General features: G+C 37.3%; 1 pseudogene; it reads right to left on the reverse strand.

Annotated features, from left to right (window-relative positions):
* Positions 1-433: 433 nt before the first annotated feature.
* The window catches only part of LOC141502458 (complex III assembly factor LYRM7 pseudogene), a 35,113-nt pseudogene continuing 16,566 nt past the window's right edge, over positions 434-18,980 (reverse strand).

The following is an 18,980-nucleotide window of genomic DNA, read 5'->3' on the forward strand; positions in this document are numbered from 1 at the left end:
CTGACTTTCCCCAGAATATAAAGCATAGATATTCACAGGCAGGAGATCAGTGAAATCAGATTTGGATGCTATCATTTACACTTTTCCTGTTCTTTATGGGACATAAATCTATTTTGGAGGTATTTAATTTTGGAAAAAGGAGATATCTTGTAATTTTTGACACAAAAAGAACAGATATACAATTGTACTAAGGAAACTATGGCATGATGCTGCATTTGCAATAATAAAAAGTGTTAATTCCTTTTACTTCATTCTCATATTTACTTTTTTATGTTTTTGCAAGGCAAATGGGGTTAAGTGGCTTGCCCAAGGCCACACAGCTAGATAATTATTAAGTGTCTGAGACCGGATTTGAACCCAGGTACTCCTGACTCCAAGGGCCAGTGCTTCATCCACTGCGCCACCTAGCCGCCCCTATATTTATTTTCAATGCAGTAGTAAAATTATATTGTGTTTGAGTAATACTTTTATCAAGGTTCATAGTACAATCAAATTAGAATGTATAATCTAGTCCTGTGTTCTTACTGGTGAATAAATGGGAAAGGGCAGTCTAGCCATTTAATAGAAGAGCTGTAAGACTAAGAGAAACAACTTGACAACATTTATTTTGTTTATGAGTAGCTTTTTTTTGTGTGGAAACAGAACTAGGAAAAAAAAGGGTGACTAGGGAATGGCTAAACAAATGTTGAATACAATTGTGCTGTAAGCCCTGATGAATTTAAAAAAATTTAGAGAAACATGTATGCATTTCATATATATATGAAATGCCAATAAGTAGAAACCAGAAGACAATATAATTACATAGCACAACAATCCATATGGAAAGAACAGTAATATTTAATTGGACAACATGTAGTTAACACTAGAAAATGCAAGACCTCTACTTTACTGAAGAGGGCATGCATGATCCTGAGTATAGCCGATAGGTTGGGTAAATATTTCTGAACTACTATCAAAATGATTTGGCAATCGTTAAGACATAGAATGGTGGATCAATGGAAAAGGTTAGGTTGAAAAGACAAAAGTAGTAAATAACTATACTATCTGTTTGAAATTCATTAACAAAAAATCTTGGGAAAATACGGCAGAAACTAGACATAAAACAACATCTCACACTCTCTACAAAGACAGGGTCTAAATAGGTTCATAATTTAGACAGAAAGGTTGATATCATAAGTCAATCAGAAGAGCAAGGAGTCATGTACCTGTCAGATATGGAGAGAAGAATTTATGACCAAAGAGATAGATTTTGGAATGGAAAATGGATAATTTTGATTACATTAATTGAAAAGTTTTTGCACAAACAAAACCAAGATTAGAAGGAAAGGAGAAAATTGGAAAACAATTTTGCAGTTAGTGTTTCTAATAAAGGCATTTCTAAAATACATAGAAAAATGAGTCAAATTTAGAGGAACACAATAAATGGTCAAAAAATACAAATAGGCAATTTTAAGATGAAATTAAAGCTATCTATAGTAATATGAAAAATGCTGAGGCACCACTTCACACCTATCAGATTGGCTAATATGACAGAAAAGGCAAATGGTAAATGTAATACACTGATGGAGTTTTGAACCAATTCAACCATTCTGGAGAACAATTTGGAACCAAGTCCAAAAGTCAATAAAACTGTACAAACCCTTTGATCCAGCACTTTGATGTAGACCCTACTAGGTCTTTATCCCAAAGGGATCAAAAAATAAAAAAGAGGGATAAGTACAAGATACAAAGCAGTTTTTTTTGTAGTGGCAAAGAATTCAAAATTGAAGGGATACCTATAAACTAAAGTTGTACAGTGGAATATTATTGCTCTTTAAGAAATGATGAATCTGTATCCAGCTAGGGAGCTGTGGAGTTTGAACAAAGTACAAGGATTATTCCCTTTAATTTGAAAAAAAAACCAGATATCTTATTGTCTGATCTGGTTACCTCTGAGAATTCTGTTCTCTTTAAGGATATGATTTCTCTTTCATCACACCCAATTTGGATCAAGGTACAACATGGAAACAAAGTAAAGACTGACGGAGTGCTATCTGTGGGGTGGGAGGAGGGAAGCAAGATTGGGAGAAAATTGTAAAACTCAAAGAATATCTTTAATAAAAAAAATGGAAAAGGTGAAAAAAGAAAAATGAGCAGGAAGATTTCAGAAAAACCTGGCAAGATTGAAATGAACTGATGCTGATTGAAATAAGCAGAACCAGAACATTGTACACTTTAATAGCAACATTGTGGGGGATAGACTTAGCTCTTCTCGGCAATAAATTGATCAAAGACAATTCTAAAATGGTTATGGAAAGTGTCATCCACATCTTGAAAAAAATAACTGAAATCTGAATGCAGATCAAAGCAAACTACTTTGATTTTAATATTTTCTTTCTTGTGGTTTTTTCCCTTTTTGTTCTGATTTTTCTTTCACAGCATGACTAATATGAAAATGTGTCACATGATTGTACATGTATAATTAAATCAGATTACTGGGTGGGAGGAAACTACAAAATTGAATGCTGAAAATCATTTTTACATATGATTGGTAAAATACATAAAATAATTCAGAACTGTTTTACTGTATTAGAGAAAAGGGCAGGGTAGGAAATTGTCACATAAAAGCAAAAGGCAGCAATAAAATGATAGAGGGTGGTGATGGTGAAAAAAAGAATAGTGAATTAGGTGATGGGGAGAAGCAAACAGTAAAAAGACACTACAAAATCCTTCCCCTAATTTTGAGGCAAATACATTATCTATGCTCATCAAATGGTGTTAAAAGTGCACTGTGATCCTGTTTATTTTCTAGCAGGTAGTTAGGTGTTGGTGGTGGGGAGCTGCGGAGGCCAATCTTCTACTACCAAATAGTGTTCTCTTTTTTCCCCACAAAAACCAATTAAGAAATATTAATTTTTTTACTTTAGCAGGGCAGTGGGGTTGTGACTTGCCCAAGGTCACACAGCTAGGTAATTATTGAGAATAATGCATATGTTATTTTCCAAATGACATTTTCCACCACCCCTTCATCAAAATTAACCAGGAAAAACTTTCTAGGATAATAAGAATATGGTTTAATAAAATATCACTTGTGGCAGCTAAGTGGCATTGTGGATAGAGCACCAGCTGTGGAGTCAGGAGCATCTGAGTTCCTTCAAATTTGGCCTCAAGACACTTAACTGCCTGTGTGATCTTGGGCAAGCCACTTAACCCCACTGCCTTGTAAAAAAAACAAACAAAAAAAAACCTTCCTGAATTATTAGGTTTTACTTGTTTCACTATGATGCTTTCAATATTGTCAAGATATTTATTTGTTCACATGGAAGGATTTAATATTCAAAAAAGGAGATGCATTTTGCCTCCTTAGGTGAATAAATATAAAAGACAAAGACTACAGTTTGTAAAGTGTGTATGTATAAAGTAATTTCTGTTCCCTTTAATTATTTTTCTCCAGGCAAGCAGGATTATGTGACTTGTCCAAGTTCACAGTTCTGTCTGACAAGGCCAGCACTCTTATCCACTTCACCATCTAGCTGAGGGCCCCACCATCCCCTTTCCCCTTTAATTTCAGTAATTAAAACAATGTCTTGGGACGCTAAAATTTGTGATTATATTTAACACTTTGAGGAATATACAATTTAAGTCAGAATTTAATTTAAAAAAGTCTCAATCATGGTAAAATCACAAAAACACAAAACAAATTCACAATATGCCATACCTGAGCATAACAATAAAAAAATGAACTGATTTCTTATGAAAACGAACCATCTTAGCAAGTATTTTTCAAAGACATTCAACCTGTTTTTCCAAATATCCTTCCCATGTAAACTGTAGTCAAGCATTGTAATTCTGTTGTACAATTAGTTTTTCCCAATGAAGTCCTTCCAGTGTAAAATCTATTTAAGATGCACATTCAAATTGTTTTTTAGCTATGGTTTAGTATAAAGAGTGTCATTTTTTCCAGTGACTTAAAATAATCTAAAAATTAGCATGCAATAAATTGTCAAAGAAGATTCATGACTTCTAGGCTGGATCATTGTAAGGGGTATTTTCTATAAGAAGATCTTTCCTGGGAACTAATTTCAAAGTGTTGTGATCTGTGTGAATGCCTTGTATAACCGATTTTCTGAGTATTAATTCAACATCAGAACCTATCTTGATCAAATTTTCTATTTTCTCCGGGGAGGTCTCATTTTTGTTCTTTCTGAATTCTTCATTTATCTTTTTTCTTGCTGCTTCCAGTGCTTTGTCGTCGTTTTTAAAAACTTGCTGTCTAGTCCTGTGCAAGGTTTTAAAAAGCCTTAACACCCTGGTGGAGTCAACCATCTCTGCAGCCTGGTTGGTCTTCAATCACCTCACTCCAGCCTGCTTCGGGCCTCTTTCCCCAGACCCCGCGCTTCAGCTCATATCTGTTTTCTCTGCCTGGTCACATTCCTTGGGGGGAAAAAAAAGAAAGGAAAGCAAAGAGGGGAAGTGAGGGAGAGAAGAGGGAAGGGGAAGAGGAAGGAGAGGGGAATGGAAGAGGCAGGAAGGAAAGGGATTGAGATAACCGAGTTACATAGCCATAGTAGAAAGCACAGGTGGGTCTTAAACAAGGTCTGGCGTGCTTTTACGCTGGGGGCGGGAGGGAGGGCTGTCTCCCCAGATAACTGCCCGGCCGCCCCCGTCACTGGGCAGCTGAAGCTCCCAGGAGCCAGAGAAGGGGCGGTGGCCGTTGGTTCCGGGCCGGGCCGGACCTGTGGCCCGCCTCGCTCGGCCCTTCCCGGAGGCCCCCGCCCCGCCCCCACCTCCTCCGCGCTCGGGCCCCCAGGGGCCTGGCCCGGCCCCACCTCCCGTCCGCTCCCCGGTCTGGCTGGAAGCATCCCCGCTGCGGGCAGGCGGAGGGGCCACCGAGCCCTTCCCGCGGTCCCAGGTTGGCGTGGCTTGGCTGGAGAGGGGACAGAGCCTCGGGGGCCACGTCCCGCCTCCGCGGGCCTAAAGACGTTCCTTCAAGGTCAAAAGCCCCTCCCCGGAAGCGAGAGGAATTCTGGGTACTAGCTTCCTGCCAGCTTCCGCCTCCCTGCCCCCCGTCATGTGGCAGGACAATTTGGGCGGGGTCTACCGCTAAGTTGTTGCTTTTTTTTTTATTAAATCAGTACTATCGCTCCCTCTGCGGTTTTCTAATGATGAGGCCGATGGCAGTAATAGCCGCATTTCACTTTTACATAAAAAGTGTTGTCATATTTAATCACAGATGCTGCCTCTCAACAAGCACCTGCGGCGTGCGGGCGGCTAGGTGGCGCCAGAGCGCGCAGTCCTTGGCCTCAGTGCGCAGATCCTCTGACTTGAGTTCAAATGTGACTCGAGTCACTCAATAGCTTGTCATTTAAGCCCTTTTGTCTTAGTTTCTTCCTCGGGAAAATGAGCTGGAGGAGGAGATGGTAGACCACCCCAGTAAGCTCTGCCAAGACAACCCTAAAAGGGGTCACGGAGGGTCGGGCACACCTGCAAAGGGACATGGGGCGGCGGGCCTTCTGCTAAGTTCTCAGATGCGAAGACAGACAGAAACCCTGGCAGCTAGGTGGTGCAGTGGATAGAGCCCCGGAGTCAGGAGGACTTGAACTTGAGTTCAAATCCGGCCTCAGGCACTTAATTACCTAGCTGTGTGGCCTTGGGCAAGCCACTTAACCCCATTGCCTTAAAATTAATAAAAAAAAATTAGACTCAGAGTCTAATGGACAAGACAACATGCAGGTGATTGTGTGTAAAAACAGTATACACAGTATACACATTCAGCTTAGATCAATGTATAGCATGGAAACAATGTAAAGACTAACAGATTATCTACTTATCTGTCTAGTCTGTGTTTTGGGAGCAGCCTGGTGGCATAGAGGATGGATAGAGCACCAGCCCTGGAGAGAGAAGGACCTGAGTTCAAAACCATCCTCAGACACTTAATTGCCTAGCTGTGTGACTTTGGGCAAGTCACTTAACCCCATTGCCTTGCAAAAAAACCCAAAAATAATTAAATAAGAATAAATCAGAGGTTGTTTCAGAGGGAAGGCACTAAGAGGAGGACTGGGAGAAAAATCTTTAATAAAAGTGGGATTTCAGAGGAAACTTGAAAAAAGTCAAGAGAGCTAGGAGCTATAGATGAGGGAGAACATTCTAGGCATGTGGGACAACTAGTGAAAGTAACTAGCTTCAAAACCTGAACCAATAATTCTAAAATTACTTCTGTAGGAAAATTTATTGTTTCCAACATCTGAATTACAAATAACTTGATATATACAATCTGTCTGTAAAGCAGGGACTTCTATGTTCCTCATTTTTCATTGTCTTCTCCATTATCTCTGGTCTCCCAACTGACCCATCCTGCCCTAAGATACATTATATGTTCATTTCTACTATTCTTGAAGATCCAGCTGAAATTTTTATCTCTGTGGTTTGTGCAATATGGTATAGCAGAAACACCATTGCTTCTGGAGTCACAGGACCTGCATTCAATTCTTACCTATGCTGCTCCTAATTTGAAGCAAATCTAAGCTTCTCACTAAGCTTCAGTTTCCTTGACTGTAAAATATAAGATTTGAATATTCTCTGAGGTCCCTTCTAGTTCTATGAATTATAAATATAATTGTTGTTGTTGTCAGACATATCTGACTCTTTGTGACCCTATTTGAAGTCTTCCTGGCAGATATAACTGCTGTGGTTTATCATTTCCTTCTCCAGCTCATTTAATACATGAGAAATTGAGGTAAACAGGGTTAAACCTAGGGTTACATACTATGAGACTAGATTTGAATTCAGGCCATCTTCATTCCAGGGCTGGCACTCTATCCACTGGACCACCTAGCTGTCTCTGTAATTCACATTAATTTTCCCTATATCTTCTTTTTTAAAAAAGTTCAATTTGGGGGCAGCTAAGTGGCACAGTGGATAGAGCACCAACCCTGGAGTCAGGAGTACCTGAGTTCAAATCTGACCTCAAACATTTAATAATTACTTAGCTGTGTGGCCTTGGGCAAGCCACTTAACCCCATTGCCTTGCAAAAACCTTAAAAAAAGGTCAATTATCACTTATTTTCTCTCATTCTCTCCTCCCTCCTTTATTTAAAAAAAAAGAAAAAAGGACACTAGTAAGGTCCAAAAACATGTGACTTATTCTGTATCTTGGGTCCTATCAGCCAGTCAATCAAAAGATTTAAAAAATAGAAGAAAATGTAAGGTATCTCATAGCATAAACAATTGATGTGGAAATCAAAGAAAGGAAAATTTTCTTTTAAGCATCATTAGACTACTTGAAATCCATGACTGAAGCAATAACCTAGACATCATATTAAAAGAAATCTTAAAACTGCTCACATCTCTTAGAAACAGAAGTAGAAACACGGAAACAAAGTAAAGACTGACATTACTTTCCATGGGGAGGGTGGGAGGAAGGAAGTAAGATTCGGGGGAAATTTGCAAAACTCAAATAATATCTTTAATGATAAAAAAAAGAAACAGAAGTAGAAGTAAAAAGACTCCACTGGTTATCTCCTAAAAGAAATTCCCAAATGAAAACTCTCATTAACATTACAGCCAAAATTCAAAGAAAAAACACAAGTAGGTAGAAAGAAAAAATTCAAGTCCTGAGGAGTCACGGTCAAGGCCACCATAATTTAGCACCACTCTAAAGGGGGAAGGCCAAATTATTTATGTAGTGCTTTCTATGTATCAGACACCATAGAAATCTTTATTAAAATATGATTTCATTTGAACCTTACCAACATTATCTCATTTGAACTTCTGTGAAAGTGGCTATTATTATTATCCCCAGTTTGCAGAATTAGGTACCATTAGTATCTCTGTTTTATAATTGAGGAAATTGGAAAAAATCTAAGTTAAGGACTTTTCCAGAGTCACACAACTAGTAAATAACAGACCTGATTTAAGTTCAGGTCTTGCCAGCTCCAGACTCACTTAGCTATTTTGTCACACTCCTCACTGTCACTCTGAAGAAGTGGAGAGTTTTGGACTATGATATTCCAGAAGGCAAATGATATGGGCTTATAGTCAAGTAAGACTTACTCTGCAAAACTGTTCTTACCAGGGAGGGACAGCTAGGTGGTGCAGTGGATAGTCAGGAGACTAGGATAGTCACGAGTTCAAATCCAGCCTCACACATTTAATTACCCAGCAGTGTGAACTTGGGCAAGTTGCTTAACCCCGTTGTCTTGCAAAAACAAAAAATAACAAAAAAGGCCAAACTGTTCCTACATGGGGAAAAAATAGACTTTTAATGAAATAGAGGATTGTAGGCAATTATCTCTGATAATTAGGGTGCATAAAAAGAAATCTAAACAAATGAGAGGACAGGAGGGAGTGAACTTCATTTTCTCCTGAACTTGTTAAAGAAGAGAAGAATACAACATACTAGCACAAACCTACACACAATTAGGTGCCAAAATACATTTCACTCAGCAGGGAAATAAGAGGGAAAGTGAAGAAAAAAGTAAGGGGGAGTAGGACAGGGATTATATATATATATATATATATATATATATATATATATATATATGTTTTTTAAACATCAAAAGTTTTTTAATAAAACTTATAAAGTATAAGAATTGAGATTAGAGCTACATTTATTTCTTTTTTGCTGTTTTATTGAATTTATTTTTTTATTATGTATTTATTTTCCAATTATATAAATAGTAATTTCTACCTATCATTTTTGGTAAGGTTTTGAATTTTACAATTTGCCCCCCTTCCTTCCCCTTCTTCCTCCTCCCCCCCAACAGAAAGCAATATGATAATCTTTATACTTTTTCCATGATAGGCATTGATCAAAATTGAATGTGTTGAGAGAAAATATATATCTTGAGGAAGAAATTATTAGAGACAGCAAAATTATGTAGTACCTAAGACAACTTTTTTTAAAAATTGCAGATAGGGGCAGCTAGGTGGTGCAGTTGGATAGAGCACTGGCCCTGTAGTTAGGAGTACCTGAGTTCAAATCCAGCCTCAGACACTTAATAATTACCCAGCTGTGTGGCCTTGGGCAAGCCACTTAACCCCATTGCCTTGCAAAAACAAACAAAAAAAATTGTAGATAATAATCTTTGGTCTTTGTTTAAACTCCACAGTTCCTTCTCCATCACAGATACCCTAACATTGTCCCTGATCATTGCACTGATGGAGTGAGCAAGGCCATCAAGGTTGATCATCACCCCATGTTATTGTTAAGGTGTAAAATGTTCTTCTGGTTCTGCTCAACTCACTCAGCATCAATTCATGCAAATACTTCCAGACTTCTCTGAAATCCTATCCCTCCTGATTTCTTTTTTCTTTTTTTTTTTAAGATTTTATTTAAGTTTTAAAATTTTCCCCCTAATCTTACTTCCCTCTCCCACCCCCCACAGAAGGCAATTTGCCAGTCTTTACATTGTTTCCATGGTATACTATCGCCCGCAATAGCTCTGGTGTGGGTCTGGACATGAATTTCTGAGACTCAAGTCAGGTAGCCAAACACATCCAAACATGAAAGGTTGGGAAGTGAAAATCTACCAATTGTATTTTTGGAAACTCAGACTTTTTATAGTAGAAACTTATCTCAGGAAGGACCAGTTAAAAGAGACCCAGTTTTACAAGTTCCTGGGTAAATTTACAATATTTGTTCTTAGAAAAATGCATACTTCTCTATCAAAGAAACCTTTTACAACTATCCTGGAGCCACAGATTACCCTAGATTCATTGGTGAGCCAACAGATCCATACAATGAGCAATAATCCATACATACCTTTGATGAAGAAGATCACCAAGGATATGTGAATATCACTCCCTGGGTCCGGCCTTCTACAGATTTCCCTGTCTTAGGCATGCTGAAGCTTTAGGCGGTGTGTCAGGACATCTATGTTTTGTCCCAGTGACAAAAGGAGTTTAATACAAGTGGGTATAATACACAATATCAATAATAATGCAAAGATATCAGGAAGCATGCTCACTAATAGGTTCATAAAATGAAAATGTTGAAACCTATTAACAAAGTTAAACTTTATCAATCCCATTCTAGGTGCCAATGCAATATTAACAATTTCATGCAATTGATTCATATCCATAGTTATAAAATCATTATACAATATTCCATTCAAAAAATTTTTTATGTTATTCCATGGAATAAGTGAAGTGTCATATTTTTTTATTCTTTTTTTTTAGGGTTTTGTTTTTTTGCAAGGCAAATGGGGTTAAGTGGCTTGTCCAAGGCCACACAGCTGGGTAAGTATTAAATGTCTGAGTCTGGATTTGAACTTAGGTCCTCCTGACTCCAGGGCTAGTGCTCTATCCACTGTGCCATCTAGCCACCCCATGAAGTATCATATTTTAAAGGAGTAACACAAATAGGAGAAAATTTATAATCATGTTGCAATTGTCCCTTGTGTTCATTACAGAGGTTTGTAATGCATTAATCAAATGATAAAGATCTTCATTAATTCTCTCCTGAGCATTTTTCTGATAATTCTTGAATATATTTAGCTTCCAATTTTTTCTTTATTCCCTACTTGTACAGAAATAATCACCCTGAAGTAGCTGCTATAATGGCTGCTAAGATACACAATGCAACTAATACATCTCTTCTGCCTAATTCTCTTTAATGTTTTTTTCTAAGAACTCATCAGCAGGAGACATATACCAGCCTTCTACCTTGGTGGATATTTTGGCAAATTTTGGTTTTCTTATCATGAAAACAACATCATCATCCTCCACTTCCTTATACATGCTCGAATAGTGCAATTATAACAGTTAACTTTATATCCACCTTTTTTCTATGATAATATTGACATCTTTGAAAGATCCTATCATGAAGGCAATATCTGGTCCTGTGCATGCAGTCACAGACAATTTCTTTTCTGCATAAGATATTTTGTCCAACATCTTGTTCCATTGTATATACTTTATCTCATCTATAGCTGCCATAGCCTTCCATATCTCTGAATTAGTTAACCCTATTTCTGGGTACATAATTGGTTTAATATAGCCTGGAATACCCCATGGAACAACTCAGGAGAATTCCCCACCTGTAGAAAAATAGAATGATCATAAATTCTTCTATTTGTGGTATGACAGGCAACCCAGGGTGAAAAACATTTGTGTTTGAAATCTCAAGCATGTAAATTTAAACAAGGAAATTCTGCAGGAAATATCTTTCTTCCTCCAACACCTTCTTCAAATAGAATTCCTGATATTTCTAAGGTCCTAAATGTTCCCATGTTAATAAATATTTGGATGAGTTGAATGTTTAGTTTTACTTAATTTAGCACATGGTTCAACCATACATGTTTTACAAAAACTTATAGGTGTCACAGTATTTAAACAAGAGAAATTATGCTTAAATTTTCTTCTCAGCTTCTCTTCTTTGATATCTCCAATAGGAACTTTGTTATATCCCAAATAATCTGCATCTTCCCCAATTAATACAGTTTCAGCCATACTCTCTCCCCATTGTAGAGTGGTGACCCACAGAGGGTTTTGAACTTAGGTCTGATATTCAATTCCTTTTATAGTTCCCAAATTGTTCATGAGTCATAAATTGTCCCACAAGTCCATGATGTATTCTCCTCTCATCTTTTCCTTTTTGATTTCTTAAGTGTAAATTATATATTTTCTGTATTACTTGATTCATCTGGTCTGCATGGTCTGATGTTTCTTTCCGGTACCCAGATAGTTTTTCCATCTGTGGACAAAACAGAAGCATACCCTTGACCCCAGGTTAATAATGGATCCAGTCATTTTCATTGTTGATGTCTTAGGATCCTCCCATGTAATCATGCCCTTCTCTTCATGTTACATATCCTTAAAAAAATCTTTCTGCAGGTATTGTTTTTCATTCAATGTTAAAAAATTCATGCTAAATAAGGTGAGATTTACTCTCCTTCCTTGTTTCCCCTTTGTCCCTATATATTCCCCCTTCTTTTGCACTTCCAGAAATTTCTTAAGATCTTTATGTTTTCTTTCTACTAAAGTTTGACCTGTAGGGTTATAGGGAATACCTGTAATAGGTTGTATATTGTAATATAGTCAGAATTGTTTAAATGCCATAGAAGTATATGCAGGACCATTATCTGTTTTTATGGATTTTGGTATCCCTGCAATAGCAAAACAATGGAATAAATGATCAATCACACCTTGTATGGCCTCTGAACTTTGTGCCATTGCCATGGGGCATTAATCAAATGTATCTACAGTAACATGAATGAATTTCATTTTTCCAAAAGATGTATAATGAGTTACATCCATCTGCCACAATTCATTAGGAACTTGGCCCCTAGGATTCTTAGAATAATTTGGAGGGGTAGGTAAATATGACATGCGTAGTTGACAGGACATTACTATATTCTTTGTTTGTTCTCTGGTGATCTTAAATTCTTTCCTTAGTAAAAAAGCATTCTGATAAAAATTTTTATGAGACTGCCTAGCTTGCTCTTCTACTAAGCTTATAAGAAGTGGAAGGGTTAATTGATCAACCCTATGATTGCCTTCATATATGGGCCCAGGCAATCCAGTGTGGGAATGTATGTGTTCAATAAAAATGATTATGTCTATCTCTTATAACTTCTTGTAAATCTTTAAAGAGTTGATATAATTCTTCATTGGTGCTGTTTAATAAAAGCTGTTTCTATGTATCTGACCACATGATAACTATTACTTACTATCTGTAAAAATGTTAAGGGTTTGTAGCTGTTCTATTAATACCATTAATTAGGCATATAATTCATTCTTTTCTTTTGATTAAAAAATAATTTTTTTTAAATTGCATTTATACTTGGGCCTACAGGTCTAGAATAAGGTCCATCACATTGTTCAAAAATTTCAGGAAACCTGGAGTGTCATAACTTTAGATATTTTCCCTCATTACCTCTATAGAGCAATCAATCATTAACTCCAGGCTTTGACATCATTACAGTAAAATAGCTTATATTGATAAAACCAGATCATATAACTTTTCAACATCTTGTTCATCGGTAAATTGCCCAACTATGGGTAACATAATTTCTTTTAGGTTTTTTGTTTTTTTTTTTTTGCAAGGCAATGGGGTTAAGTGGCTTGCTCAAGGCCACACAGCTAGGCAATTATTAAGTGTCTTAGGTCAAATTTGAACTCAGGTTCTCCTGACTGCAGGGCCTGTGCTCTATCCACTGTGCCACCTAGCTGCCCAGGTAACATAATTTTCAATCTCCCAATCATTTTTAGAAGCCTCTCACATTTATTCAGCATTGTTGGAAATAGTTGCAGTTAAGCTATAAATTCCCAATTTCTTATACAACCTTCTTCTAAGGTTACCATTTTTACTGTTTTAAAATTAAACATTTAAATTCTTAACCTACATGAAACAATGTTTCCATGCTGACATCTCATTCTCTTAAAGGTAACCTTATAACTAAATATCTGTTACACATAATTTTCTTTCACATCTTTGTTTTATAATCTTATTTTCCTCTTGTTCAAATACACTCCTATTTTCTTTTTTCTTTTAGTTTTTTTTTTTGCAAGGCAAATGGGGTTAAGTGGCTTGCCCAAGGCCACACAGCTAGGTAATTATTAAGTGTCTGAGACCGGATTTGAACCCAGGTACTCCTGACTCCAAGGCCGATGCTTTATCCACTACGCCACCTAGCCGCCCCACTCCTATTTTCAAAAAGAAAATAAGATTCTCTATGAATTTAGTTTTATATATAATTTAAAAAATCCAATGTAGTTTTATATATATCATAATTTCAAAAAATTCAATGTAGAACTTTTACCAATGCCAGGGTTACAGGATACATATATAATTTCTTCTTCTTAAATAACAGATATTAAATAAGTTACTTTGATCTTACATATAAATAGTCCCTTTAAGAAACACTAGATGCAAGAGCACAGCTTTTCACAATCTCTGAGCCAAAAGACTTTGAGAAATATAACCTTGTTGGCAAAGTATTCTCCAGTTTTCTTTTAACAAATCTTTACAAAGGTGATAGATGATACTTCAATTCATCCATCGTTTGTTACTGTAACACAATATTAAAATTTCAAAAAATTGTCTGAATCTGTTCTTATACAAAGTTTACTAAATATACATAATACATTTCAATTTAATGTATATTCCCTTTACTCCCTAAAATTCTGTAATACATAAAATTTTCTTGAGATCAAATGTTTCTAAAATTCCTTTTTATGTTTACAAGATTTTCTTTAAAGTTCTCTTAATAATCCTATAAATTCCAAACATATCCAAAATTACCTTAAATTCATTTCCTTTTCAAAATATAAAAGTTTGCAAATCCTTCTTATCTGTAGCAGTGCTATTCTAACCTCAATATCCTCATTGATAAAATAATCTTCTGGGAATTGGAGATTCTTCACATTTTGAGATATCAAGGTAGTATCCACCAATTATTTACCTTTACTGTTTATCATTCCTTGCTCACCCCCCAATTTTTTTTATTATGTATATATTATCATGCTAATTAAGACCAGTCCAAAAAATAATTTTAGGGACAATTTCAATTCATCCTACGTCCCTTATAAGTATAATTTGCCAAATCAGTAAATAAAATTGTATTAGTCTATCAGATCAGAAAAGAGACAATAGAAAATAAGAGAAAATAATAGAACCCCTTCTCCAAAAGCAACATGATTCTCAGGAAAAATCTCCTTTTTTGGTGCCAATCATGAGTTTTGGAAAAAAGATCTAATTTTGAAAAGAGAGAATGGAAAGAAGATTGACCAATCAATACAGAGAACAGCAGGCCTGAGAGAGAGAGCTGAGAGCTTCTCTCTGCCTGTCTTTTAAAGCAAACACACATAGACACATAAATGGAGTCAGAGCATTTAGAACCAGAGAGGTCCCCAAAATCTGGGGGAACCCCACTCTGCTCTCACACTAGAGGGTCCCTTTAAACATTATACAAAAACAAAAACAACAGGATAACACCACCAAAGGTGACAAATCTTCCAAGAAACCAGAGAAAAATGCAGAGAACCTTTGATTTTTCACAATATATTTTTCCATTAAAAGGTTTTGATATTTAATACTCCTTGATTTTAACTATAAATAACTAACTTTTGAGAAGGCAAGCTACTCACTCAAAAATCCCTCAGCCTAATTGGAATATCCCCTGTCCTCTATCAGCTTATAGTAAACCAAATAACTTCAACAGCCCTAAATCTTTTCTGGGAGGGTAGTTTCTTACTTTTAATCCTCAATCATCCCATTATTTTTTATAATAATCAAATTACATATTTTAAAGTGAACCTAATTATCTTGTCTTTGTGAAAACAAAATTTATTTTTTTTAGGTTTTTGCAAGGCAATGGGGTTAAGTGGCTTGCTCAAGGTCACAGGGCTAGGTAATTATTAAGTGTCTGAGACCGGATTTGAACCCAGCTACTCCTGACTCCAGGGCCGGTCCTTTATCCACTGCGCCACCTAGCCACCTAGCCACCCCTCTAATTCTTTTTCTTAATTCCTCTCACTCAGTTAACTTCAAGATCAGCCATGAGCAAACAAGCCGTCTGATCTCTCATGCCCATTGCCTCCTTTTTTTTCAGGCAATTTTAACCATGCCTGTTCATGTGCCTATAAATATGCCCAATTTTATTATTTACTCCTGCCCATGGACCAGTGCTAGAGAGCATTTCAAATGTTATTCTTAACCCTGCTGCTTCATTTCTTTTACCTGACTAGTATAATTCTCAAAAAATTCAGTTTTCCATATTAAGTAATCTTCTGGTATAAGAGTAGTTTTTGCTATTGTGGTCCAATCTTCTGGGGCTAATATTTGTCTACCTAATATTTCTATTATATTCATAACATATTGGACTGGTGTTATCATACATGCTTGTTGCTGATTTTAATTCTCTAAATGTTTTAAAATCTAAATTATTGTATTCTCTCAAAACAATCCCTGGAATCCTTGGATCAGGTTTCTCCAAGCACAGGAAAAGAGAACAATGACTCTCTCATGTCCCATGGAATCTTCTCTCCCTTATCTATTGCTTTTTGAGTGCTATTTGAACAATATTCATATGCCCCTTATCTTTGGTAACATTTTCTTCTTTAGACTGTAAAAGAGCAGAAGGTGAATTATTAGGAAGAGGTGGAGCTGGCTGGGGAGCCACCACCACCTGAAGCCCAGGAGCAGCAGCCCCTATGGTAACTTGTGGGGGTGGGGCCAGGCCTACTGGAGACTTTCTGGTAAAGTGGGAGCCTGGAGGAGGTAGGGCCCCTCGGCCTTGGCCTCCACACCCCTCCTTCTATCCCGAGGCAGGCATGGGTCTGGAGGAGGCATTGGAGGTAAAAGTCACCATTCTTTTTTACTCTTGTCTTCCTGCTGAATAGTTTGAACATTTGCATCAACTTTTAATATCCTCTGAACCAAAGGAACATCTCCAGGTGGAATCAGGCAGATTTTAAAAGTATTCCCCAATGGAAAGGCTCCTATAGGGAATACCTCCTGACCTTCCGGTTTAAAATGTTCATTCATCTTTTTCTCCACAGTTTCCCATTTTTCAGTACTTAGTACTCCTGGAAACCAAGGACAACATCTTTGCACACATTCATTAAATTCTTCCAATTGTTTTGTTGTTATTAACAAGGCTCTTTCTTTAACTATCTGCTTTAGCACTTTCAAATAATGTCCTCTATCCTTGAACTGTCCCTTTCTGAGCACTCTTTTGACCCGCAGGTGTCCAGACTTTATCTTTCCTTTCAAGACCAATTCCCCTCCAGGTTCAGCTGTCCGTCCGTCCTTCTGTCCATCTGTCAGTCTGGCCATCCATCAGTTCCTGTTCAGGCACCAGCTATTGTCTGCAATATCTCTGGTGTGGGTCTGGACATGAATTTCCGAGAGTCAGGTCGGGTAGACAAACATATCCAAACACAAAAGGTTGGGAAGTGAAAATCTACCAACTTATCTCAGGAATGACCAGTTGAAAGAGACCCAGTTTTACAAGTTCCTGGGTAAATTTATAATATTTGTTCTTAGAAAAATTAATGCTTCTCTGTCAAAGAAACCTTTTACAACCAACCTGGAACCACAGATTATCCTAGGTCAGGGTTCATTGGTGAGCCAACGGATCCATACAATGAACAATAATCCATATATGCCTTTGATGAAGAAGATCATCAAGGATATGTGAATATCACTCCCTGGGGCTGGCCCTCTACAGTATACATTGATCCAAACTGAATGTGATGAGAGAGAAATCATATCTTTAAGGAAGAAACATAAAGTATAAGAGATAGCAAGATCAGACAATAAGATATCAGTTTTTTTCCCTTTAAATTAAAGTTAATAGTCCTTGCTCTTTGTTCAACCTCCACAGCTGTTTCTCTGGATACAGATGGTATTCTCCATTGCAGAGGGCCCCAAATTGTCCTTGATTGTTGTACTGATGGAATGAGCAAGTCCATTAGGGTTGATCATCACCCCCATGTTGTTGTTAGGGTGTACAATGTTTTTCTGGTTCTGCACATCTCACTCAGCCTCAGTTCAGGCAAATCCCTCCAGGCTTCCCTGAATTCCCATCCCTCCTGGTTTCTAATAGAATAGTGTTCCATCACATGCATATACCACTCTCTAATTGATGGACATCAATTATTTTCCAATTCACTGCCATTTCAAACAAAGCTGCTATGAATATTTTTGTACATGTGATGTTTTTACCCTTTTTCATGATCTCTTCAGGTTAATAGATCCAGTAGTGGTACTGCTGGATCGAAGGGTATGCACATTTTTATTGAGCATAACTCCAGATTGCTCTCCAGAAAGGTTGGATCAGTTCACAGCTCTACCAACAATGTATTAGTGTCCTAGATTTCCCACATCAACAGGGGTTATATTTAGAGAGTGATTAGTCCTAAGCAAACTGTAAGGATATACAAAAATATATGAGTCTCTTTTTGAGTTGGCAAAGAATGAGAATATGATAGAGATCTTGGTTGGTTCTTGTCCATTATTGAAGAAGACCAAAATGTTTGAGATAAATTGTATTGTGTCCAACTGTGGTTGATCAGACCAATGTGAGCTCGGAATTCTCTACCACAAGTTGGCCATAAATAGTCCATGTGAGGGGTAGCTAGGTGGCACAGTGGATAGAGTACTGGCCCAGGAGTCAGGAGTACCTGAGTTCAAATCCAGCCTCAGACACTTAATAATTACCTAGCTGTGTGGCGTTGGGCAAGCCACTTAACCACATTGCCTAGCAAAAAAAAAATAGTCCATGTGAACACCTGGGGTGGGTGCTCTAAACTTAGGCATGTCAAGTTTCCTTTGAGCTGCTTCCTTTCTGCATTCCTCATAGATCACAGCACCTTCATTAATGTGCCAGGGTCTCCCATGCTGTACAGTCAATTCTAAAGTTCTTCAATGAGACCTTCAGGGTGTCCTGGGATCGATTCTTCTGATCCCCTTGTGAGCACTTGCCCTGTGTGAGTTCTCCATAAAATACTCTTTTTGGCAAGTGTAAGTCTGGCATTCTAACAATGTCATGATGTGGTTGCAAAGAACTGGAAATTGAGTGAATGTCTATCAATTGGGGAATGGCTTAATAAACTGTGGTATATGTATATTATGAAACACTATTGTTCTATTATAAACAGGAGGGATGGGAATTCAGGGAGGCCTGGAAGGATTTGCATGAATTGATGCTGAGTGAGATGAGCAGAACTAGAAGAACATTGTACATTCTAACAGCAACATGGGGGGTGATGATCAACCTTAATGGATTTGCTCATACCAATAGAGCAACAATCAGGCACAATTTTGGAATATCTGCGATGGAGAATGCCATCTGTATCCTGAGAAAGAATTGTGGAGTTTGAACAATGATCAAAGACTATTACCTTTAATTTTTTTTTTTTTTACTTTTTGCAAGGCATTGGGGTCAAGTGGCTTGCCCAAGGCCACACAGCTAGGTAATTACTAAGTGTCTGAGGCCGGATCACAACTCAGGTACTCCTGATTCCAGGGCTGATGCTCTATCCACTGCGCCACC

Source organism: Macrotis lagotis, chromosome X (assembly GCF_037893015.1).
Source record: "Macrotis lagotis isolate mMagLag1 chromosome X, bilby.v1.9.chrom.fasta, whole genome shotgun sequence".
Taxonomy (NCBI): Eukaryota; Metazoa; Chordata; class Mammalia; order Peramelemorphia; family Peramelidae; genus Macrotis; species Macrotis lagotis.